Consider the following 18729-nt stretch of genomic DNA (forward strand, 5'->3'; position numbering starts at 1 on the left):
TGAATGCTTACCACGGCGCGCTGTTTCATCTCACTGTCACATTTTGACAGTGAGATTCAAGGGGTTAAAAGGCGCAAGTGGGTCCCGAACCCACTCGTGCCTGATAGCCGCACATATCAGCTGTTCAAATCAGCTGACATGTGCAGGGATCGCTGCTGGCTGCCGGCAGGGATTAACCTTACACAATCCATGACGTACCCAGTACGTCATGTGTCGTGAAGAGGTTAATCCTTGTTTTTACTTGTTTTCCCTTTATATAGTTTATGGAACAGCTCAAGATGAAAATGAGCGAGAAGCTCAGTAACCGCTTCCTTGTCTTCCTTTTTGAGAACTGATACATTGCCGTATTAACTCCCCCTGCATGGGGTCAAATTTTCATATTTGTTACTATGGTGTCATGAAAATTAATGTCAGCTTTCTCCTGTTTGCCTTGTTTTAAACCTTGAGCGTTCAATAAAAAACTCGTTGAAACCAAAAATAAAAAACTATTGATATGCAATATTTTCTACTTCTACATACTTCTTTTTTTTTACCACTAAAGTCTGACTAAAAATATGCTATATTAAAAACTCTGACAGAAACCTTATTCCATGTTGGGACTGGAAAGAAATGAGTAAAAAAAATAGACCGTTGGTAACAGTCAGATTCCAAGAATTTGTCTAAAACATCTAGACAAGCAAAGTTGTCAAGAGACAGTCAAAAAAAGTCAGACGTAAAAAAGTAAGGCAACTTAAAAAATTGTCCCAAACCTTAGAGACTAAAGTACATATACAAAAACACTAAAAAACCATTATCCAGAAAACTGGAGAAACAGCAATGATGAATAGGAACATAAGACTGATTTTACTCACTTATATAGCGCTATTAATTCTACAGCGCTTTACGGACAACGTCATTATGGTCACCATCGAGGCTCACAATCTGAACTCCCTATCAGTATGTCTCTGGAGTGCGGGAGGAAATCAGAGAACTCGAAGGAAATAGGCAAACACAGAGAGAACATACAAACTCCTTGGACATGATGGTGGGATTTCTACCCAGGACCCAGACGTGTGTCTAGGCTTTCTGGCACTCATGGCAAGAATTCAGTTTGGCGCCCCTCCATGAGACCAATTATTTATATGTGATTTGCACACCTACAGTCACGTGATGATGAGCTGCTCTAATAATTATCTCAATGTTCAAAGAGAAATGTAGGGAGAAAAGCTAGTTGTCACATGCAAGTATAAAAATCACATATGAGTGGAGCGGCAATATGATGACTGCTAGAACCAGCGAGCAGAGCTAAATCTTCACAGGGAGTATATTACATGCAGTTACGATTGGGCTACAGTGTTTAATTTTATAAGTAAAGGGGTTGTCCAGGTTTGAGATGAAAATCTGCAGTCACTATGTGTCACTGCAGACTGCAGACTTCTGAGTTCTCACAGTGCACACACTGCACATTGTCAGGATTCTCTGGTGCCGGCTGTGAGAGTGGCAGGTTACGAAACCTCAAGTGTGCGATTTACATACATATCATCGTGTGCAGACTAGACATGCAGGGCGTCTCACAATGAAAATGAATTGAGTGAGGCTGGACAAGTCAGAATATGGCTAGAAATATAAAAACTGCATACTTGCGCCCACATGAATCAGCAGAGGAATATAACTGTAGAAATGTCTAAAGGTTCATTAGATTTTCATTTAGATGTAATAGGACAACAAATAATTTTATTATAAAAGGTGAACAAAACCTATAACTGTATTCTATATACATACATTTAAGGTACTCAGTTCCCTACACTTTTTAAATTTGGATAAAAATTAAAGGTTAAATTTGGATAGAAATTAAAGGTAAAACCAATCCTAGGTTTGACATTAAGATCATAGGACCCCTATTGCTAAATTCTCCAACACTAACAATGCATATGCCTAGTCTAGTCAGTACTGCCCGAAAGAATGTTGAATGTCATGTTTCTCATGGTCAGACTTTCCGGAGTCATGTTAAATGCTGTTTCTTTAGATGGGACCAAAGAGCCAATACCCTGAGAGTAGAAGGATTGGCCCCATATATGGGTCTATTGTACTTTTTATTTTATTCCTTATAGTATAATATGAAGTATGTACCTACAATAGGTTTTCAGAACTCTCCTAGTCCAGTTTTACAACTCTGGCACATTGAAGAAATTCTGAAGCCTACTCTGTTGTAATTTTCTATTTAATGTTGATTTTTTTTTGTAGTCTTCAAGCCATAGAACACAACACGCTATTAATTTCCCATTATGTCAAGAATAAATGGAAAAACTAATGAATCACATCATTCTGAAATCATTACCAGGTTAAATAGTTAGAAATCTGCCAAATATCCACATTGCGGTGCACCTAACCATTCATAATGTCTCTCACTTCAGTAGTTTAAGCAGGAAAGAATAATAGAATCAACAAAAAAAGCCTGAAATTTCAAAAATTGTGATTATTTATGAAATGCGGCTCTTTATAAATTAGAGCTTCATTGTGAATGATTCTAGATCACTTATCTTACTTAAAAAATTAGATCGAGCTTCCAATAACTTTAGTGATCCATGAAGTTTCACTCCATGAATTTTCAAGAACTGTCTGTTTTCTGCAACTAAAATTCTTAAATAACGTGAAAGTATTTAATTTTCACAATGAAGAAGAAACCAAAGTTGATGTCTTCTCAGTAAAAAGGTCTACCTACGGAAAGGAGGGGAGCTACTCAAGATAGGAGCATTGATTTCAAATGATTTGAATTGTTCATCATCATGTATCGCTCACTTAACCCAAACAGCTGCAGCAAGCCCTATTTCTTTAGTAGAGTTTGGAGCAGTCGTGCATTTAGAAAAAGTGCCTTGTTTTCATTTATAGTTTAACTCACAGTTTCTCCCTAGGAGCAGCATTTGTCATTAGAAAGAGGGGAGACAACGGCAGGTTAAGGAGCATGTAACAGACTGGGGTAGAGGGTAAGTAGAAGAAGACAGTAGAAGTATTGGATGGAAAGAACACATGGAAAGAGATATGGAAGGGTTGGCTGTAGACAAGCTAAGCATTGACAGGCTTGAAGATAAGCAGTAGGAAGGTCAACAGGGTGTTATAAAGGGACAAGCACTTAAACATTTACATCGGAGAGGCAACATTTGAACAGCCATCAGAGCCTCATTTTTTATCTGTTTTTGGTAGATTATTCAGATTTCCCTTTAGGATCATACTTGATTATCTTTAATCAAATGACTTTTTCATGCTGAACATGAGACCTTTAAAATAAGTCACACTGTGAATTTCTTTTATAATGCCGTCCTGAATGTGCTTTTCTAGTGCTTTTATTTTAAAAATGCATAACTTAAGGGGGCTTTACACGAGACGACGGATCGTGCGATTCATCGTCAGGGTCACGGTTTTCGTGACACACATCCGGCATCATACACGACGTCGTCTCGTGTGAAACCTCTGAGCGATGCAGTATCGCTCACAAATCGTGAGTCGTGTACTCGTTGCTCAGTTTCATAATATTGTTTATTTTTCTTTGCGCTGGTTGTTCATCGTTCCCGTGGCAGCACGCGTCGCTCCATGTGACACCACGGGAGCGATGAACTCTGCTTACCTGCGTCCCACGGCTCCCGCCGGCTATGCGGAAGGAAGGAGGTGGGCGGGATGTTTACATCCCGCTCATCTCCGCTCCTCCGCTTCTATTGGCTGGCGGCTGTGTGACGTCGCTGTGACGCCGAACGTCCCTCCCCATTCAGGAAGTGGACGTTCACTACCCACAGCGAGGTCGCTCAGCAGGTAAGTACGTGTGACGGGGGTTTCACGACTTTGTGCGACACGGGCAGCGATTTGCCCGTGACGCACAAATGACGGGGGCGGGTACAATCGATTGTGAAATCGCACAATCGGTCGTGCCATGTAAAGCAGGCTTAGAGAAGGCAAAATATATGTTTGTATTGTGTTAGCCAGTAGATAGAAGAAAAAATATTTCAAAGAACTGAAGTCCTCAGTGGTTGATACCTTTTCATGGCTAACTGAAAAGATGGTAATAAATAGCAAGCTTTCCAGACTACTCAGGTCTCTTCAACATCATATACTTGGCCTGATGAGGAGACATGCGTAGTCTGGAAAGCTTGCTATTATTACCATCTCTTTCAGTTAGCCATTAAAAGGCATCAACCACTGACGAATCTCAGTTCTTTTAAACTTTTTTTTTTTCAAACTTAGAGAAAACACAAATGGAGAGATTATCACTGAATGTAACTAAAAGAAGGACTTTCTATTGGGAAGTATAAGGCTGTGTGCACACATTGCATTTTTAGGGTATTTTTTTTAAGCGTTTGAGTGCAAATTTGTTAAAAAAAACCTTAAGGGAATTCTTATGCCTGGAACGTTAATGAGAATTCCAAAGTCTCATGCACACGTTGAGTATTTTCTCGTTGCAGATTTGGTGCAGAAAATAATCTGCAGCATGTCAAACCTTTCAGCGTGTTTGCAGCAGTTTTTTTTCACCCATTGATTTCAATTAAGATAGTTAAAAACACTGTAAAAATGATTGCGGACTTGCTGCATTTTGTAGCGTTTTTGCTTGTGTTTTTAGACAGCAGTGAATGCTATAAAGATAGATAAAAAAACCTATATGCCCTCAGGGTTAATATTAGTGTCAAATGCCCCCCTGTGTGTCCCTGGGACACAATCATATGGTGACTATTCTCCTGCATTGATTACAGGTGTATTTACATTATATCTCAAAAGTGTCTACACCCCTCACATTTTTGGTAATAGTTATTATATATTTTCATGGGATAACACTGTCGATATGACACTTTGATACAATGTAAAGTAGTCAGTGTACAGCTTGTATAATAGTGTAAATTTGGTGTTCTCTAAATAACTAATCGCACAACCATTAATGTATAAACAACTGGCAACAAAAGTGATTACATCCCTAAGGCTGGTTTCACACTACGTCTTTTTAACATCCGTTGAAAACGTTATTTTAGCGGAAGTACGGATCCAGTGCAAATGCGTTTTCATTTCAATGCATTTGCAATGGACTCGCGTCCACCTGCGTTCACCTACGTTTGCGTGCGTTATAGTGCGGATCCGGTGACTTGCAGTTTTTTAACATGTTTCAAAAACGCTACTTGTAGCGTTTTTGAGCTGCGTCAAAATACTGCAAGTCACCGGATCCGCACTATAATGCACGCGAACGCAGGTGAACGCTGGCGTGCTGATAGACAGGATCCTGCTTTTGTACTGAGCATGCCCAGAAAGTACTGAGCATGCCCTTAACCAGTCTCGCGTGATCTGTCTCTCTCTCCTCCTCCCTCCCTCACCCTCTCTCTCTCTATCTGTCTTTCCCCCTTCCTCCCTCCCTCTCTCTCCCCCACCTGAGAGCTGCGGACACTCGTAACCAAGGTAAATATCGCGTAACCACTTATCTTAGTTACCCGATGTTTACGTTGGTTACGCGTGCAGGCAGCCCTGCTCCTAGCAGCTGCAGACACTCGTAACCAAGATAAATATCGGGTATCCAAGGCCGATGTTTACCTTGGTTACCAGCGTCTGCAGCTGTCAGAAGCCGGCTCCCAGTCTAGCTCCCCTCACTCCCGATCACATGACTCCAATGCCCGCCCCTAAACATCCAGTGCAGGATCCTGCAAAATAACATATGCGTTTGCATACGTTATTTGCTGTAAAAGCAGGATCCGTACTTCCGCTAAAAAAACGTTTTCAACGGATGTTAAAAAGACGTAGTGTGAAACCAGCCTAAGTGAATATGGACAAATTATGCCCAAAGTGTTAATATTTTTTGTGGTTACCATTATTTTCAAGCACTGCCTTAAATCTCTTGGACATGGAGTTCACTAGAGTTTCACAGGAGTCACAGGAATCCTTTTCCATCCACCATGACGACATCACGGAGTTGGTGGATGTTGGAGACCTTGCACTCCTCCACCTTCCATTTGAAAATGCCCCACAGATGCTCAATAGGATTTAAGTCTGGAGACATGATTGACCAGTCCAGCACCTTTACCCTCGGTTTCTTTAGCAAGGTATTGGTTGTCTTGGAGGTGTGTTTGTTGTCATTATCATGTAGGAATACCGCCCCACACTTTCCCTGGTTCAACATTTTATAAAAAAAAAATAAAAAATATGCATGCAAGTCTGATGTAGTCCAGGAATTCCTGCGTAGTCCAGGGAATCCATCATAGTCCAGAAATAGAAATCTGAAGGGCATAAAGAGAAATAAAAACAAAACACTGTCCCTCGTACACCAATGTATTAAAAAGTAAACTTCCCAGGTCCAACATAGTCCAGTGGTTCCCACAACGTTCCTCGATTTCGTAGATCAAAGGCTATGGATCATCACAATGATGACCGGTGAGTTCCTGATATCAGAGTGATGATTGATGATGTTACTGACTTCACCATTCATCACAGTCGCCGCGTCTTGCAGCACACAACATGAGCTGAGAGTGGATGCTGCTGAAAGCCTATGGAGCCTCATTCTAAGGCGCCTCATTCTGAGGCTCCATAGCCTTTGGTCTACGTAATCAAGGATCATCGTGGGAACTGCTGGACCTGGGAATTTTGGTTTCTAATAAATTGGTGAACGATCGACTGTTTTGTTTTTACTTCTCTCTTTTTATGTCTCAGGTTTCCTTTTGTGGACTACGTCAGAATCCCAGGACTAAATTGGACCTGCGTGTTTTTTTAAATAAAATGCTGAATCAGGGAAGTGTGGGGGACTGAAAATTTAAATAGAGTATTATTGTGTGTGTTTTTCTCTTTACTTACTGAGCTAATAGTAGGAGTGTCTGATAGACATTTCTCCTTTAGTAAATAGAGTATTATTGTGTATGTTTTTCTCTTTACTTACTGAGCTAGTAATGAGAATGTCTGATAGACATCTCTACTTTCGTAATACCAGGGCTTGATGCCCCTACACAGCTGACATCAACCCCAAAAACTATTACACCGACTGCCAACCAGCACCAGGGCAATCGGGAAGAGCCGAGGCGAAGCATCAGAATCTAATGTGATGTGCCACTTCTAGGGCAGCTGTGGGCTGGTATTTTTAAGCTGGGAAGGGCCCAATAACAATACACCTTCCCAGCTCACAGCTGTCTGCTTTGCTGGTCATCAAAAATAGGGGGGGGACCCGTCATTTTTTTTCATTTATTTAAGCATAAGAAGGTGCCCACAGGGTGCTATTTTATTATATGTTGGGGGGGGTTGTGCAATTATATGTCTATATGTGTGTTTATATGTTTGTCTATATGTCTGTGTGTGTATATATGTCTGTCTATATCTATCTACATCTATTATCTATCTCTATAGCATTCATTGATGTTAAAAAATAGTATAAAAACACAGATGAAAACCGCATACAAAAATGTGGCAAAACACACATTTTCATTGCAAAGATGCAGAAATTTGTACAATATTTCTGCATCCAAATAGTCAACATCTGCACATACCCTAACAGGCATGTTTCCACTTAATAAAATATTGAAGTGATTATTCATATGCTCAAAAGACATACTACAGGCGTTTCAGTGTACTATGTTCTCTAGTACTTAGAGTACTATGGAAAATACAGTTAGGTCCAGAAATATTTGGACAGTGACACAAGTTTTGTTATTTTAGCTGTTTACAAAAACATGTTCAGAAATACAATTATATATATAATATGGGCTGAAAGTGCACACTCCCAGCTGCAATATGAGAGTTTTCACATCCAAATCGGAGAAAGGGTTTAGGAATCATAGCTCTGTAATGCATAGCCTCCTCTTTTTCAAGGGACCAAAAGTAATTGGACAAGGGACTCTAAGGGCTGCAATTAACTCTGAAGGCGTCTCCCTCGTAAACCTGTAATCAATGAAGTAGTTAAAAGGTCTGGGGTTGATTACAGGTGTGTGGTTTTGCATTTGGAAGCTGTTGCTGTGACCAGACAACATGCGGTCTAAGGGGCACTTTGCACACTGCGACATCGCAGGCCGATGCTGCGATGCCGAGTGCGATAGTCCCCGCCCCCGTCGCAGCAGCGATATGTGGTGATAGCTGGCGTAGCGAAAGTTATCGCTACGCCAGCTTCACACACACACACTCACCTGCCGTGCGACGTCCCTGTGGCCGGCGACCCGCCTCCTTGTTAAGGGGGCGGGTCGTGCGGCGTCACTGCGACGTCACACGGCAGGCGGCCAATCAGAGCGGAGGGGCGGAGATGAGCAGGATGTAAACATCCTGCCCACCTCCTTCCTTCCGCATATCCTACGGAAGCCGCAGTGAGGCCGGTAGGAGATGTTCCTCGCTCCTGCGACTTCACACACAGCGATGTGTGCTGCCGCAGGAGCGAGGAACAACATCGGACCATTGCGTCAGCGTAATTATGGATTACGCCGACGCTGTACCGATGATACGATTACGACGCTTTTGCGCTCGTTAATCGTATCATCCAGCCTTTACACACTGCGATGTCGCATGCGATGCCGGAAGTGCGTCATTTTCAATTTGACCCCACCGACATCGCACCTGCGATGTCGCAGTGTGCAAAGTGCCCCTAAGGAACTCTCAATTGAGGTGAAGCAGAACATCCTGAGGCTGAAAAAAAAGAAAAAATCCATCAGAGAGATAGCAGACATGCTTGGAGTAGCAAAATCAACAGTCGGGTACATTCTGAGAAAAAAGGAATTGACTGGTGAGCTTGGGAACTCAAAAAGGCCTGGGCATCCACGGATGACAACAGTGGTGGATGATCGCCGCATACTTTCTTTGGTGAAGAAGAACCCGTTCACAACATCAACTGAAGTCCAGAACACTCTCAGTGAAGTAGGTGTATCTGTCTCTAAGTCAACAGTAAAGAGAAGACTCCATGAAAGTAAATACAAAGGGTTCACATCTAGATGCAAACCATTCATCAATTCCAAAAATAGACAGGCCAGAGTTAAATTTGCTGAAAAACACCTCATGAAGCCAGCTCAGTTCTGGAAAAGTATTCTATGGACAGATGAGATAAAGATCAACCTGTACCAGAATGATGGGAAGAAAAAAGTTTGGAGAAGAAAGGGAACGGCACATGATCCAAGGCACACCACATCCTCTGTAAAACATGGTGGAGGCAACGTGATGGCATGGGCATGCATGGCTTTCAATGGCACTGGGTCACTTGTGTTTATTGATGACATAACAGCAGACAAGAGTAGCCGGATGAATTCTGAAGTGTACCGGGATATACTTTCAGCCCAGATTCAGTCAAATGCCGCAAAGTTGATCGGACGGCGCTTCATAGTACAGATGGACAATGACCCAAAACATACAGCCAAAGCTACCCAGGAGTTCATGAGTGCAAAAAAGTGGAACATTTTGCAATGGCCAAGTCAATCACCAGATCTTAACCCAATTGAGCATGCATTTCACTTGCTCAAATCCAGACTTAAGACGGAAAGACCCACAAACAAGCAAGACCTGAAGGCTGTGGCTGTAAAGGCCTGGCAAAGCATTAAGAAGGAGGAAACCCAGCGTTTGGTGATGTCCATGGGTTCCAGACTTAAGGCAGTGATTGCCTCCAAAGGATTTGCAACAAAATATTGAAATTAAAAATATTTTGTTTGGGTTTGGTTTATTTGTCCAATTACTTTTGACCTCCTAAAATGTGGAGTGTTTGTAAAGAAATGTGTACAATTCCTACAATTTCTATCAGATATTTTTGTTCAAACCTTCAAATTAAACATTACAATCTGCACTTGAATTCTGTTGTAGAGGTTTCATTTCAAATCCAATGTGGTGGCATGCAGAGCCCAACTCGCGAAAATTGTGTCACTGTCCAAATATTTCTGGACCTAACTGTATGTCCTTATATTGTCCTGAGAAATGGAATATAGACTAACCAGCCATAACAATAAAACACTTACAGGCTCCTTTGATGAAGTGGATTCTCAGTAGACAAATGCTTACTGCAGGTCTGATCGAAGAAGTAAATGCAAGTAGAGGATAAAAGAGGAGTAGTTTTCTGAAAAGATTATTAAACAGCTGAGAGAAATGGATAGTGAGTAGTGATGGGCGGACCAGGACTGTAAAAGCCCGGGTCCGCGAGGTTTCAAAAGTATCCGGGTGCCGGATACAATGATCAGAGGGCACTTGTCTGTGCTATAAGGTGGTGTGAGCGAGCCCTTTGGTGCTGAATTGGGAGAAGAGATGGAAGCAAGGATATTTATGAGATTCATTTAGTTCAATTACATTTGAGGGAGCATTGTCAAAGACATCCCATGGTTAAAAGGCTTTGGATATGGTGTTAGCCTTGCTTTATTCGTGACATACAGTAGGTGAAGATGAAGCCAAACTGAGAGAATAAAAGTGACTATTGAGCTTGACAGGTATGCAGCCTAGCCTATGGATTGAAGAGATTACAGATTTTATGGTTTGTATAAATGTTACCGGGAGCTTAACTCTATCAACTAGATGTCACTTTTACTCTATAGCTAAAGATCAGCAACAGAATATTTCCATTCAGCCAAAGAAAATTACTTGGAGAAGAATTTGTATGGATGTTTTCTTAATTTAGAGGACATTTTTGATAGTACTGTTCCTACACCAATAGCAGAGGCATTCACTTCAAAGAAGAATGGTTCATCAACATCAGAACAATTTAAGGCTGGAACAGTGGAAAAACATGATTTAAGATCCTGCAAGGCTATAGCAGTGGAGCCCAACCAGTTGTGAGAATTAGCACTCTTCAGTGTGAAGGCCATATGAAACTCTATTACTTGAAATACATTTTAATCAACTGACAGTAAGGATTTACAATGTCAAGGAATCTTTGAGGTCTTCGACATGAATGGGTTGTTGCAAATACAAAATAGTAGAAACTTTCTATCTTAAGGTATGCCTCCTGGTGAGTTGATCCATCCAAGAAACAGCAGCTTATGACACTTAAAGGCATATTTTTACAGCTAGGCATAAAGATGGTTTTGCTGCAGCCTCTTCAGATCGGAGCTGACATGAAGATTGTGAGAGTGTAGATCTCTGGAGAATATTAGGATGTCAGCCAGACAGACATTGACGTACTGGTATAGGATACCACAAAATATTTAATTAATGAAATGCTGGAACATAGCCGATGAAATAAAAAATCCAAAAGACATGGCAAGATATTCATAGAGACCATCAAGAGTGTTGAATGTTGTCTTCCATTAGTTGGCTTCTTTACTGTATATTAGGTTATAAACTCCACACAGGTCTAATTTACACACTTAGACTTTCAAGCGATCCCACCAGCGATCCCAACCTGGCCGGGATCGCTACAAAGTCTCTGGTGAGTCACTGGTGAGCTGTCAAACAGGCAGACCTGGCCACGACGCAGCAGCATTACAGACCTGCAGAACGACCTAGCTGGTCATTAGGGACGTGTCAAAACAACTATTTGAAAGGGAAGTAGCTAACAAAGTCGTTGTAATGGTGTCAAACACACCGATGCATGCTGCGCAGCAGGAAACAACGGACCAAAGAATGGTCCTGAACGATTTGTAGCGACCAGCGACCTCACAGCGGGGGCCAGGTCGCTGATGCGTTTTACAGACTGCAATGTCGCTGGGGAGGTCGCTATTACGTCACAAAACCGGTGACGTTACGGCGATGTCGTTAGCGATGTTGCAGTGTGTAAAGGGGCCTTTAGTCCTGTCAAATAGTTTTGAGATTAGAGACAATTGATAAATGTCTTTAAGCATGATTTTAATCAGACCCAGTACTCGATGTATGATCTCAGAGACCCATCTTTCTTCTTTATAAAGTAGAAACCTGCAATGGCCAAGATGTAGTACAGAGGATTTTCAGATGAACAACCTTTCTTGGTTTGCTTTAATCTTCAATGTAAGCAGACATAGGAAATGTTTCAGAGAGAGAGAGACAGATAGAGGATAAACCCTATCTTTGTGTGGTTCAGTATCAAGAAGAAGAAGGCAAAGTGAAGGTAATAGAGGCAGAGCAGAATTTCAGGGAGGTTGTTTGAGGTAGTGATTGGAGGCAATTTTGAAAGCAAGATGTTCATCAGACAACCAAAGAATACTTGGAGCATTCAGCCTTAGCCAATTCCCAAAACATCGGTGTATCAGAGAGTGGCATAACTAAAAAAGAAATGTCTTCAACATGTAGTGCTCCAATATAAAGAGACACCCTTTCACTTTGGAATTGGAGAGCTATTCATAAGAAAACAAAAGGAATTTTAGGACAGATCAATAAACTTCTCTGTAGCTCCAGAATCAATAAAAACGTTTCCAATGAACACAGAGTAACTGAAAAAAAACCGACATAGTACACTCAGTTTTTCTTTAGTGGAGGAATAGTTAACCTCAAGGCAATCCCTCCTCTCTCTTGTAAATTTTCCCTGTTTGGTCTTGAGTTTGTAACAGTTTATGTGAGAGTGATTCCATTCACCACAGGATAGACAAAGTTATTCAGTATGGCGACGGGATCTTTCGCCCAACAAAAATTGCTTCTGGACAATTTGCAAGGGTTTCTGTATGGACTCTGTTGGAGGAGATTTTGAAGAAGCTCTAAAATGGAGGCCTAAGAAATTGTAAGCTTTCTCTCTTGACCTCTTTTTAAAACATCTATTCTGGTGCTGAGAGAAATCAGAACTTCAAGGGAAGATAGCAAATCCCTACCAGCAGGTTCACCATTGAGATGACTGTATAGAAGATAGGTAGGAGAGTTATTGCTCCAGGCCGATTCAGCAGACAGGTTACAAAAGTGCATGGTGTAACATCCCACAGACTTAGTACCTTCTCTAAGCCAGAATATAAAATCAGTGTCCGGTTCATCAAACACTCTAGGAAAGACATATACTAAAGTATACGTTCTGGTCAGAAAAAAATGTTGTGGATAAGGTTCAAAGTGTACAGAGCACTGGTCTACAAAGTCCTGACATCCCTTAGCATCTCTATAAAAACGAGCAGAAGCAGGCAAATGTTGAGATGTTCCCCAAGAAGAATGTCCATGGTAAGAATTAGATGTGGCAAGAGTTGAAGACCTAGAGGTGTAATCACTAGAGTTTGAGGCATTGTGTCCATGCAAGCTGAGATGTCACAGATAGCCTGGACAACCTTTGTTGGTTCCCAGTAAGCTACATAACCAGTTCAGATAAGTCTGTCCTCTGTATCCAATGGTAATGATTGATGTTAAGGCCACCACACCTTTGGAATCCAGGTCTGATTATTCTCCAATGGGCTCATCTGCTGAGGTAGGTTCTCTACGCCGTAGGTCAGGATGAGCAACACGGGCTGAATGCAATAGCACAGTGGAAACAATCTGCCTGACAGATAGATGATAAATAAGCAGGGGTTTGATGAAGAGCTGATTAGCCTGCTGAGATCAATGTATGGTGTAACAATCTCCAGGAATACATATGGAAGTGTATGCAAAGATTACTGAATACTCAGACAGTACATACTGTAACTGCCTGAGTTCATCAAAAAAGACTTAGGTGATGATGTTGTGTCGCCCACCGCTCCCCAGGACATCTATCCACTTGCAGGGACGCCGTGGGGACCCACCTTGTTGGTACTTCTGGCCACAGGTCAGTCACGTTTTCTTTATATCTAGTCGTGACGTTTTGCGGTCAGTGGGTGACCGCCACTGCAGTTTAACGAGCGTCTGGGGCTGATGGTGTTTGCAGTCTGGTGGTATAGCCTCCCGAGAGTGAGGCTGGCCCCAGGGGCTCGGTTGTGTATCTATGGAACCACAGGTCACAGAAGAACTCACACACAGTCCAGAATGTCTTTCAGGGTTTTTACTCACGTTCAGTTGGCTTTTGTGAGGTAACCCGGGCGATACTGAGACAAACTGCAGGGAGAATCGGTATCCTTCAGGCTGAAGTAAGGGTGACTGTAAGCTCGCCTTCCTGGCACTTCTTGTTTTGGATAACCCCCGAATTGAAGTAAATGGGATTCATCCAGGGAAGTCGCATCTGCCTTTCTCCCCTTTCTGGCCCGTTTGCTGGCAGCGTGGACCAAGTAAAGATGGCTGCTTGCCCTATCTCATTTATGGGCCCCCTCGTTGCTGCTGATGCTGCGGACTCTATGTTGTTTGGTGTGGGACTTGTTGTCCACCCCACCGGCAGGTTTAGTAGGTAGATAAACTGGAGCCTACTTCGGGAACCTGTTTCACCTGCGTGCCTGGTTTGCCAGGAGTCCCCGTACTCAATCACCCCGCTTCTTCCTGAGGTGTCTTTAAGTCTGACTGTGTGGCAACTGAGCTCCCCCGCAAACAGCCACTACACTGCTTCTGTACCACCCCGTACTCGACAGACAAGCCGCTCAGATCTGGACCTTCAGTGGGTGGCTCGAGGGTCTCCGGACCCGGGGGTCCTGCGGTCACTCCAATCAAAAGGAGGGTTTGTGGTTTGGGGACGTAGTTGTACGGACGGAGCCGTGTTAAGTTCGTGACGCCACCCACGGGATGTGGTGAAGGTGGACACCACCGCTGCAGTTACAAGGCACCCGGGGGAGATGTTGCGCAGCCAGTTGTTAACCCCTCCGTGGGCAGGGATGGTGGCCCCGGGACCCGTTGGGTGGGGAGGGTGTTTGGCAGTGCAGGGAGATGGGTGGCACTGGAGGGCACTTATGTACTCACTATTAGTAAATACACGAGTCTCTGGTAAACCAAGTTCATGGTGGTCGGTACCCGCAGCCGGCTGCAGTCTGGTCCCCCACCCGGCTGGTGGTCTCTGTCTTTCTCCTGCACCTGCTTGTGATGGTGGACTACCTGCACTTGCAACTTCAGGAGTCCGCTCCCGGCTTGTGGTTGCCTGAGGAGCCCTTTGCCCACAGACGCTGGCCCGTGGGATCTCTGAGCCGTGGCGGTGGCTTTCTATCCCCCTCGTTGGGCTGTTGCCTTCAGTCGGGATTTTGGGTGGGACAGGACCTCTAGTCCTGGCCGCAATCAGTTAATTAGCTAGCCCCAGTAGCTTCTGGACCTAGCTTCAGGGTCTGAGTACCAACCGGTTTCCGAGTCGGTACCGGCGGGCCACTACCCTGTCCCGGTTCCACCGAGTCATCTTCCCAGGTCCTGTAGACAGAGGCCTCCGTCTGCCTCCTAGCCAGAGGTACCAGGGCTCGTACCCTGGCACCTGCTCAAATTGGGTTTTCTCTCCTCTGCTGGAGCTGCACACAGCTCCAGCCCACACACCTCTCCAACCTGAACTCTGAAACTATACAACTGAACTGTTTACTTTCTCTGGACTCCTCGGTGGGCGTCTTCCAACCGCCTGGTTCCGCCCCCTGGTGTGTTCATCCAGCCCTGAGGGGGGTGACTAGGGTTTTAATGTTTGGCTGTATGTTACCTATGAGGGACAGGTGTAATGCGGGGCCCTATCTGTGACTACCTGGCCCGGCCAGGGCGTCACACTTCCCTCCGACTCACTACCACTGCTCAACTTTTTTCAGCTTCTCCACCGCATTACTAGCTGAGATGTGGAGGCCACGCCCCCTCCTGGGTCTGCCCAGGGGTCCCCTCTAAGGTGTCTGTGAGACCTGATTAAAGTGTGCCTGTGTGTCCACACCCTACTCAGCCTTTGGGATTACCTGTTTGTACTTACCCAGCGTGGGTGCAGTACTCAGTGGTGCCTGACCAGCTCAGGGGCGCCACAATGTCAAAAGAGGTTTCTGGGTTATTTGAGGAATCCAGCAGAGACTAAAACAAAGTTAAGTGGCCAGCGGGAAGTAGGATCTGTTGAATTGTCAAAAATATTCAAAAATGAATTAGATCTGATTAAGCTGAGGTTTGCTGGAAAAACAACCCCGATTGATGAAGGGTCCATCTTGCAACTTATTGTGCTGGTAATTTTTGGTGCTGCATTCCACAGTCCAAGGCTATATGGCTCAGACGTGCTTTGACAGCATGAAGAAGACCTTTATAATATTTGGCAGATAGTTTTAATGATAAGGCTGGCTGTTGTATATTCCATTGAAATAATGTGTTCTCTTTTTATATCCCTCAGTCACTGCAGAGAAAGAACAGAAGCATGCTTTCCTTTTATGAAAGATGTGGAAGTATGCAATGAGCCGTAGCATCCAAACAGATGATGAATCTAATTCCCATTACACCAATCATAACTGTATTGTTGTCTGGTTGCTATGAGCAACTTCACTCTTATTTTATCATATTTTTTTTATTGACATGGATCTGCATATTGTTTCTTCTACATTTTTATCTTTACATTGTTCTCTACTTCCTTCCTGACTATGAATTTGCAATAATAGTAATTCTGCTATGGTAGCATGCATAGTGGTTTGGCAGTCCACATCCCTGACACCACTAACCTGTACAGTGAAGGTTTGTGTGTCACTTAGATGAAACATAGTTATGCATTTCCATTTATAGCACTATTTTATTGTGATATAAACCTTGACAATCCAGACAACTGTTGTGTAATTGACATGTTTGGTAATGAGCATAGTGGTTACCTGTATGTTCTTGAAACTGGCAACATCACTTTCTCATGAAAGCAGTTCCAAATGGAGTAGAAGCTTTAAAATGAGCATCTTTTACATATTGTGAGTTGTAAAAGAGCAGGGAATTTACACGTTTGAACTTCAATGGGTTTTGGTGAAATTAACATTGTTTAGATGTTCTGAATTCAGAAATACACAAAATATACTAATATTGTTTAATTTTGAACACCGCAATGTTGGCCAATTTTGGACCTGCTCTCACCTATTGCTGTTGTTTCTACATAGGTAGATAGCTATCTCCCCTCTCTGAGCTGGTGATTATATAAAGGGGGCTGGCTCAGTTCATTATTTAGGCCTTGCACCTTCTCTGTCTCTAAAGAGTGAGATTAAAGTGGTTATCAGGGCTTTTATTATTTTTACGTGTGAGACTAAAGGCACTGTCACACAGAGATAAATCTGCGGCAGATCTGTGGTTGCAATGAAATTGTGGACAATCAGTGCCTGGTTTGTGGCTGTGTACAAATGGAACAATATGTCCATGATTTCACTGCAACCACAGATCTGCCAAAGATTTATCTCTGTGTGTGACAGGGCCTTAAGAAGTAACAGGCAGGTATTTGCTAACCACCTTCCTGTCCTGCACAGGGACAATCCCAGCTGAGTATTCACCTGCTTCACTTCACATACCGTCAACGGAGCAGCTCTTCCTCTTCTGCTCTGTCAATGGTTCGTCAATGCAGATGTCATGCTGATTAATAGCAGACTTCCAATAGTTAGGCAGAGTTGAGCAGAAGAAAAAGCATTGCACCACTAACGTGACATCATTGGGAGCCACAAAGTTACCGGCAGGAGCAGACCGTGACCGTTCTGAGCCAGCATAGGTCGGCGCCAGGCATATCAGACTGGTTGTTAGGAGTTAACTACCTGTAAACTCTTCAGGCCCTGTCACACGCAGCGATATCGATAACGATATCGCTAGCGAGCGTACTCGCCCCCGTCGTTTGTGCGTCACGGGCAAATCGCTGCCCGTGGTGCACAATATCGTTAGGAGCCGTCACACGGACTTACCAGCCTAGTGGCGTCGATGTGGCGGCGAACCGCCTACTTTCTAAGGGGGCGGTTTGTGCGGCGTCACAGCAGCATCACTAAGCGGCCGCCCAATAGAAGCGGAGGGGCGGAAATGAGTGGCCGTAACATCTCGCCCACCTCCTTCCTTCCTCATTGCCGGCGGCCGCAGGTAAACTGTAGCTCGTCGTTCTCGAGGTGTCACACATAGCGATGTGTGCTGCCTCGGGAACGACGAACAACCTGCGTCCTCAACAATCAACGATTTTTTGAAAAGGAACGACGTATCAACGATGGACGATTTGGTGAGTATTTTCCATCGTTAACGGTCGCTCGTTTGTGTCACATGCAACAACGTCGCTAACGATGCCGGATGTGCGTCACGGAATCCGTGACCTCTGCGATATATCGTTAGATGCGTCGCTGTGTGTGACGGGGCCTTAAGACAATTAGCCCCCAATCGTCACATTACTGACAAAGGGACAGAGACAAAGCTCTTTGCCTATGCTGATACAACAGCAAAAGTGTAGATTCCCGAGAAGAGAGTGGTGTCTGAAATTGGGACATTCATGAAATGTATTGTTTAGGTTTATTAATTTGTATTTCAGAACATCTAAACAATTTCCTATTTTGTTAAACAGAGTTGTAATCATTCTAACCAGCCCAGTCTATTAAAGGTCTCTTTTTGTTTGAAATATCAGGTTCAAGTGTCCACTTATGGTAGACTGAATTACCTATGTAGGCAGATACTCTTGATTTAACACAATAATTCATTTAGGGAGTGATGGGACAAATGGAAGTACTTGGTATATTCATTTGTAAAAGTATTTTACATATGTATTACATTTTAGCATGTAAAAAATGGGCAAAAAGTACAAACAGCTTGGAAATGTGATAGGCGTCACATTGGTTATTGATCTTAGGTTGAATCTGAGCTTGTTTTTGGCTATATATCTTTTGGAAATGTGTGGATTGTATATGGTAGGCAAGCTTATGTAATGGTCCTCGAAGGTAATACATGCCCAACCTCAAGCCTGTATGAGGTTGCTATGTTATCTTGCATGATTAATACATATATCATGCGTCTTGGATGCTACCATGTGGCCAGTATTACCAAATTGCTTACAAGGATAAGCAATATGAGTGAATGCTATCAGCATGCTCCAGAGGTATGCTCATTTTACATACATATACATACATGGTTTCAAATCAGAAGTTGATTGTT

The 18729-nt window shown here is 43.3% G+C and overlaps 1 protein-coding gene across 1 annotated transcript in view; it reads right to left on the reverse strand.

Moving 5' to 3' along the window:
* The window catches only part of KCNN1 (potassium calcium-activated channel subfamily N member 1), a 206299-nt gene that overhangs the window by 86343 nt on the left and 101227 nt on the right, over window positions 1-18729 (reverse strand). The window lies entirely within an intron of this gene.

The sequence above is a fragment of the Anomaloglossus baeobatrachus genome, chromosome 1 (assembly GCF_048569485.1).
Source record: "Anomaloglossus baeobatrachus isolate aAnoBae1 chromosome 1, aAnoBae1.hap1, whole genome shotgun sequence".
NCBI lineage: Eukaryota > Metazoa > Chordata > Amphibia > Anura > Aromobatidae > Anomaloglossus > Anomaloglossus baeobatrachus.